We start from the raw sequence: 6,000 nt of genomic DNA, 5'->3' as shown, positions 1-6,000 counted from the left end.
TTCCCAGTAGGCATTGTAGTTTCAGGGGGCCGTTAGGTCACAGCTGCTAGTGATCTGCAATTAGTGCGGGTCTTCATAACGGCCGCTCGCCCATGCTTCAGTGCTGTTGATTAATGAATGGAGAGCACGGGCGGCGGCGGCGACGGCAGCAGGCAGGAGCAAAGCAGAAGGCTGAGAAGGCGTGAAGGAATCACGCTTGCTATGCCGTGTGAAATCTTGATTCCTGGGCTACGGCGATGAAGACTTGATTACTGCCTTATTCTCTGCAGGTCCGGGTCTGTCACGGATGACTCCCCGGGCCATAAAGCTAAGTGGTGCCTATGTTTATTTTACTTGCTGGGCTGCGGCGGTGAAAACTTGTTTATTGCCTCATTCTCTTCAGGTCCGGGTCAGTCACGGATGACTCCCCGGGCCATAAAGTTAAGTTGTGTTAAGTTTAGTGACTTGCAGAGATACGGCGGGGATTTTGGGAATCTCTGACTTTCTATGCAGTTATGTTTACGCTGGTCTGTGACAGTGATTTGTAAAATACAAATGATGCCCCCATTTTTGTGAAGCTAATTTTGCTGAATGCAAGAGAGATATTTTGTTAGTAAGCCTGTTACATGGATACTAGGTGCCTTCCCAGTGCATTGTTTCATGAATTATGAAGTATCTGGGTGGGACAAGGTTATGCACACAATATTGACAAGGCATGTTCTCTAATGCAAATGGTTTTCTTTGTATACGCACAAGGTTTTGTAAGGTTACGTGAATTCAGGAGTCAGGTCAGGTTGCAGGAGTAATAATTGAAGAATTCCTTCAATTAAACTAGGTGTTCTTATTTTGTATATGTCTTGTTCTCCCTTCCTTTCCTTTATTTATCCATCCCCTTTCCCTAACTCCGTCTTCCCCCCATTGGCTGCCACGTGGCTACCTGTAATTCTAAAGTCAGGCGCCCGTGCCAACCACGGTGGGAGGGGTCGATCCATTCGGCTTCTGTGGTTCGGGAGAGAGGATTGAAACCCACTCTCCCTTAAGTTCAGAGATCTTGACAACGGTGCTGGAAACTGGAGGCGAGAATGTAGACTTTCCACCCAGCTGAGAATGATGGTGCTGGAAACTGGAGGCGAGAATGTCGACTTTCCACCCATCTCAGAATGATGGTGCTGGAAACTGGAGGGGAGAATGTCGACTTTCCACACTGTAAAACACACCTACACTCAGCGAATGGTGTAAACCGAACTGAAGCTGCCAACAGCACATCACAGCTCCTTGGCTCTTTTTTCCCGCTCAGTCCTACTAATGTACAACCCCCTTACGCTCTTGCTCTACAGATGTGCCAGAGCGCCAAGGGACACGCAGGTGGTGGCAGTGCACGGTATAAGAACCTTTAACATGTCATAGTTAGCACAAGCTCAGAAGCACGCCCTCAGTGCCTTACGGCCTGACAACAGCCCTAGAGACAGCAAGAAGTAGAGTTCCCAAGTGGGGAACTCACATCCCCAGCGCACTTTCAAAAGCCAAAATATTCAGCCAAACATTCAATATACGATTTTAAACGATTTCTAAATTAAACAAATTAATGTCTCTTATGGTTTCTAAATCCATGTAACATCTTAGTAACTCTGGATGAATAAAAACGTTTGTAAATAAGGTTAATACAACATATATTCCAAGACAATAGAGATTAAGCATAACGTGTATTAATGGGTGTGGCCCAACGCGTTTCGAGAGAATCGCTCTTCATCAGGGTGTAGTTTCCAGTGAATTCTACAATAAATGCTGAAATCATTCATAAATAGGTGTTTATTTCTACTCATCCAATCACTGACTCTACAATGTCATCTTTCCATTGCACAATGTCGGAAATTTCAAAACGAGTACCTCGTCATTCGCCAAGTAATCCTATGTACGGTAATGTAGACTATCCAGTCACTTGCTAGAGCTTCCTAATGTAAATGAAATAATAATGATCAAGGAACGATAAACATCCAAGGAGGAATCTAAGCAGCAAGAGGAAATGGTCTTGGGCTGTCTCACCACATTCCCTTATGGATTGGAGGTTTTGCATGCAAAGTCTTGTCCAGGTCTTGGCCTGTGGAGACAGATAATCTACTAAGAAGCTGGATTCCATACAGTTTTCAACTGTGCCTAGTGTGAACTCGCCACACTTCAAGTTGACTCTGCGCTTCAACTGGCGTGAGTGACACTGAAATTTCCTGAGTAAACAGTTAACTTAGTGTCCACTTCTGTCCTAAAAATAAGATAAGCAAAGCCTGAGTAATGTTGTCTAGTTCCATTGTCAATACATTTAATACATAAAATGTGTATTAATTTCCTAAGTTGAATTGGGGTGGTCCACTCACCGCAATATGAGGTTGTCTGGTGGTCATCCATTTGTTCACGCAAGAGACAATTCGTCCTTCATATATACCTTGAGCAGTGTAAGCTGGTCTAAAAATAAGTGTAAAAGATTTTAGGCTGTGGTACAAATATCCAGATGAAATGATTGCCCCCATTGTAGTGATACTTACTCTATAATTGATGCAAGTGATGAGAATCGTAATAAGATGTTCGTCGCGGCTTGGATTCAACAGCTCTAGCTCATGCAGGAAAGGGTGGGGGCACCGTGCGGGTGCTACAGATTCAGCAGCTCTAGCTCATGCAGGAAAGTGCAGGGGCACTCAACTGCTGCTAGTTTCAGCAGCTTTAGCTCATGCAGGGTAGAGCGGGGCTACCATGATGGTGCTTCAGATTCATCAGCTGTAGCTCATGCAGGAAAGGGCAGGGGACACCATGCTGGTGCTACAGATTCATCAGCTGTAGCTCATGCAGGAAATGGCAGGGGCACTGTGCTGGTGCTATGGATTCAGCAGCTCTACCTCATGCAGGAAAGGGTGGGGCACCATGTTGGTGCTACAGATTCAGCCGCTCTAGCTCATGCAAGAACGGGCAGGGGGCACACTGCTGGTGCTACAGATTCATCAGCTGTAGCTCATGCAGGAAATGGCAGGGGCACTGTGCTGGTGCTATGGATTCAGCAGCTCTACCTCATGCAGGAAAGGGTGGGGCACCATGTTGGTGCTACAGATTCAGCCGCTCTAGCTCATGCAAGAACGGGCAGGGGGCACGCTGCTGGTGCTACAGATTCATCAGCTGTAGCTCATGCAGGAAAGGGCAGGGGACACCATGCTGGTGCTACAGATTCATCAGCTGTAGCTCATGCAGGAAATGGCAGGGGCACTGTGCTGGTGCTATGGATTCAGCAGCTCTACCTCATGCAGGAAAGGGTGGGGCACCATGTTGGTGCTACAGATTCAGCCGCTCTAGCTCATGCAAGAACGGGCAGGGGGCACACTGCTGGTGCTACAGATTCATCAGCTGTAGGTCATGCAGGAAAGGGCAGGGGACACCATGCTGGTGCTACAGATTCATCAGCTGTAGCTCATGCAGGAAATGGCAGGGGCACTGTGCTGGTGCTATGGATTCAGCAGCTCTACCTCATGCAGGAAAGGGTGGGGCACCATGTTGGTGCTACAGATTCAGCCGCTCTAGCTCATGCAAGAACGGGCAGGGGGCACGCTGCTGGTGCTACAGATTCATCAGCTGTAGCTCATGCAGGAAAGGGCAGGGGACACCATGCTGGTGCTACAGATTCATCAGCTGTAGCTCATGCAGGAAATGGCAGGGGCACTGTGCTGGTGCTATGGATTCAGCAGCTCTACCTCATGCAGGAAAGGGTGGGGCACCATGTTGGTGCTACAGATTCAGCCGCTCTAGCTCATGCAAGAACGGGCAGGGGGCACACTGCTGGTGCTACAGATTCATCAGCTGTAGCTCATGCAGGAAATGGCAGGGGCACTGTGCTGGTGCTATGGATTCAGCAGCTCTACCTCATGCAGGAAAGGGTGGGGCACCATGTTGGTGCTACAGATTCAGCCGCTCTAGCTCATGCAAGAACGGGCAGGGGGCACACTGCTGGTGCTACAGATTCATCAGCTGTAGCTCATGCAGGAAATGGCAGGGGCACTGTGCTGGTGCTATGGATTCAGCAGCTCTACCTCATGCAGGAAAGGGTGGGGCACCATGTTGGTGCTACAGATTCAGCCGCTCTAGCTCATGCAAGAACGGGCAGGGGGCACGCTGCTGGTGCTACAGATTCATCAGCTGTAGCTCATGCAGGAAAGGGCAGGGGACACCATGCTGGTGCTACAGATTCATCAGCTGTAGCTCATGCAGGAAATGGCAGGGGCACTGTGCTGGTGCTATGGATTCAGCAGCTCTACCTCATGCAGGAAAGGGTGGGGCACCATGTTGGTGCTACAGATTCAGCCGCTCTAGCTCATGCAAGAACGGGCAGGGGGCACACTGCTGGTGCTACAGATTCATCAGCTGTAGCTCATGCAGGAAATGGCAGGGGCACTGTGCTGGTGCTATGGATTCAGCAGCTCTACCTCATGCAGGAAAGGGTGGGGCACCATGTTGGTGCTACAGATTCAGCCGCTCTAGCTCATGCAAGAACGGGCAGGGGGCACACTGCTGGTGCTACAGATTCATCAGCTGTAGCTCATGCAGGAAATGGCAGGGGCACTGTGCTGGTGCTATGGATTCAGCAGCTCTACCTCATGCAGGAAAGGGTGGGGCACCATGTTGGTGCTACAGATTCAGCCGCTCTAGCTCATGCAAGAACGGGCAGGGGGCACGCTGCTGGTGCTACAGATTCATCAGCTGTAGCTCATGCAGGAAAGGGCAGGGGACACCATGCTGGTGCTACAGATTCATCAGCTGTAGCTCATGCAGGAAATGGCAGGGGCACTGTGCTGGTGCTATGGATTCAGCAGCTCTACCTCATGCAGGAAAGGGTGGGGCACCATGTTGGTGCTACAGATTCAGCCGCTCTAGCTCATGCAAGAACGGGCAGGGGGCACACTGCTGGTGCTACAGATTCATCAGCTGTAGCTCATGCAGGAAATGGCAGGGGCACTGTGCTGGTGCTATGGATTCAGCAGCTCTACCTCATGCAGGAAAGGGTGGGGCACCATGTTGGTGCTACAGATTCAGCCGCTCTAGCTCATGCAAGAACGGGCAGGGGGCACACTGCTGGTGCTACAGATTCATCAGCTGTAGCTCATGCAGGAAAGGGCAGGGGACACCATGCTGGTGCTACAGATTCATCAGCTGTAGCTCATGCAGGAAATGGCAGGGGCACTGTGCTGGTGCTATGGATTCAGCAGCTCTACCTCATGCAGGAAAGGGTGGGGCACCATGTTGGTGCTACAGATTCAGCCGCTCTAGCTCATGCAAGAACGGGCAGGGGGCACACTGCTGGTGCTACAGATTCATCAGCTGTAGGTCATGCAGGAAAGGGCAGGGGACACCATGCTGGTGCTACAGATTCATCAGCTGTAGCTCATGCAGGAAATGGCAGGGGCACTGTGCTGGTGCTATGGATTCAGCAGCTCTACCTCATGCAGGAAAGGGTGGGGCACCATGTTGGTGCTACAGATTCAGCCGCTCTAGCTCATGCAAGAACGGGCAGGGGGCACGCTGCTGGTGCTACAGATTCATCAGCTGTAGCTCATGCAGGAAATGGCAGGGGCACTGTGCTGGTGCTATGGATTCAGCAGCTCTACCTCATGCAGGAAAGGGTGGGGCACCATGTTGGTGCTACAGATTCAGCCGCTCTAGCTCATGCAAGAACGGGCAGGGGGCACGCTGCTGGTGCTACAGATTCATCAGCTGTAGCTCATGCAGGAAAGGGCAGGGGACACCATGCTGGTGCTACAGATTCATCAGCTGTAGCTCATGCAGGAAATGGCAGGGGCACTGTGCTGGTGCTATGGATTCAGCAGCTCTACCTCATGCAGGAAAGGGTGGGGCACCATGTTGGTGCTACAGATTCAGCCGCTCTAGCTCATGCAAGAACGGGCAGGGGGCACACTGCTGGTGCTACAGATTCATCAGCTGTAGCTCATGCAGGAAATGGCAGGGGCACTGTGCTGGTGCTATGGATTCAGC

Source organism: Ambystoma mexicanum, chromosome 3q (genome assembly GCF_040938575.1).
Source record: "Ambystoma mexicanum isolate Mex_15411 chromosome 3q, UKY_AmexF1_1, whole genome shotgun sequence".
In the NCBI taxonomy this organism is placed as follows: Eukaryota; Metazoa; Chordata; class Amphibia; order Caudata; family Ambystomatidae; genus Ambystoma; species Ambystoma mexicanum.
This window is presented reverse-complemented; position numbering follows the sequence as displayed.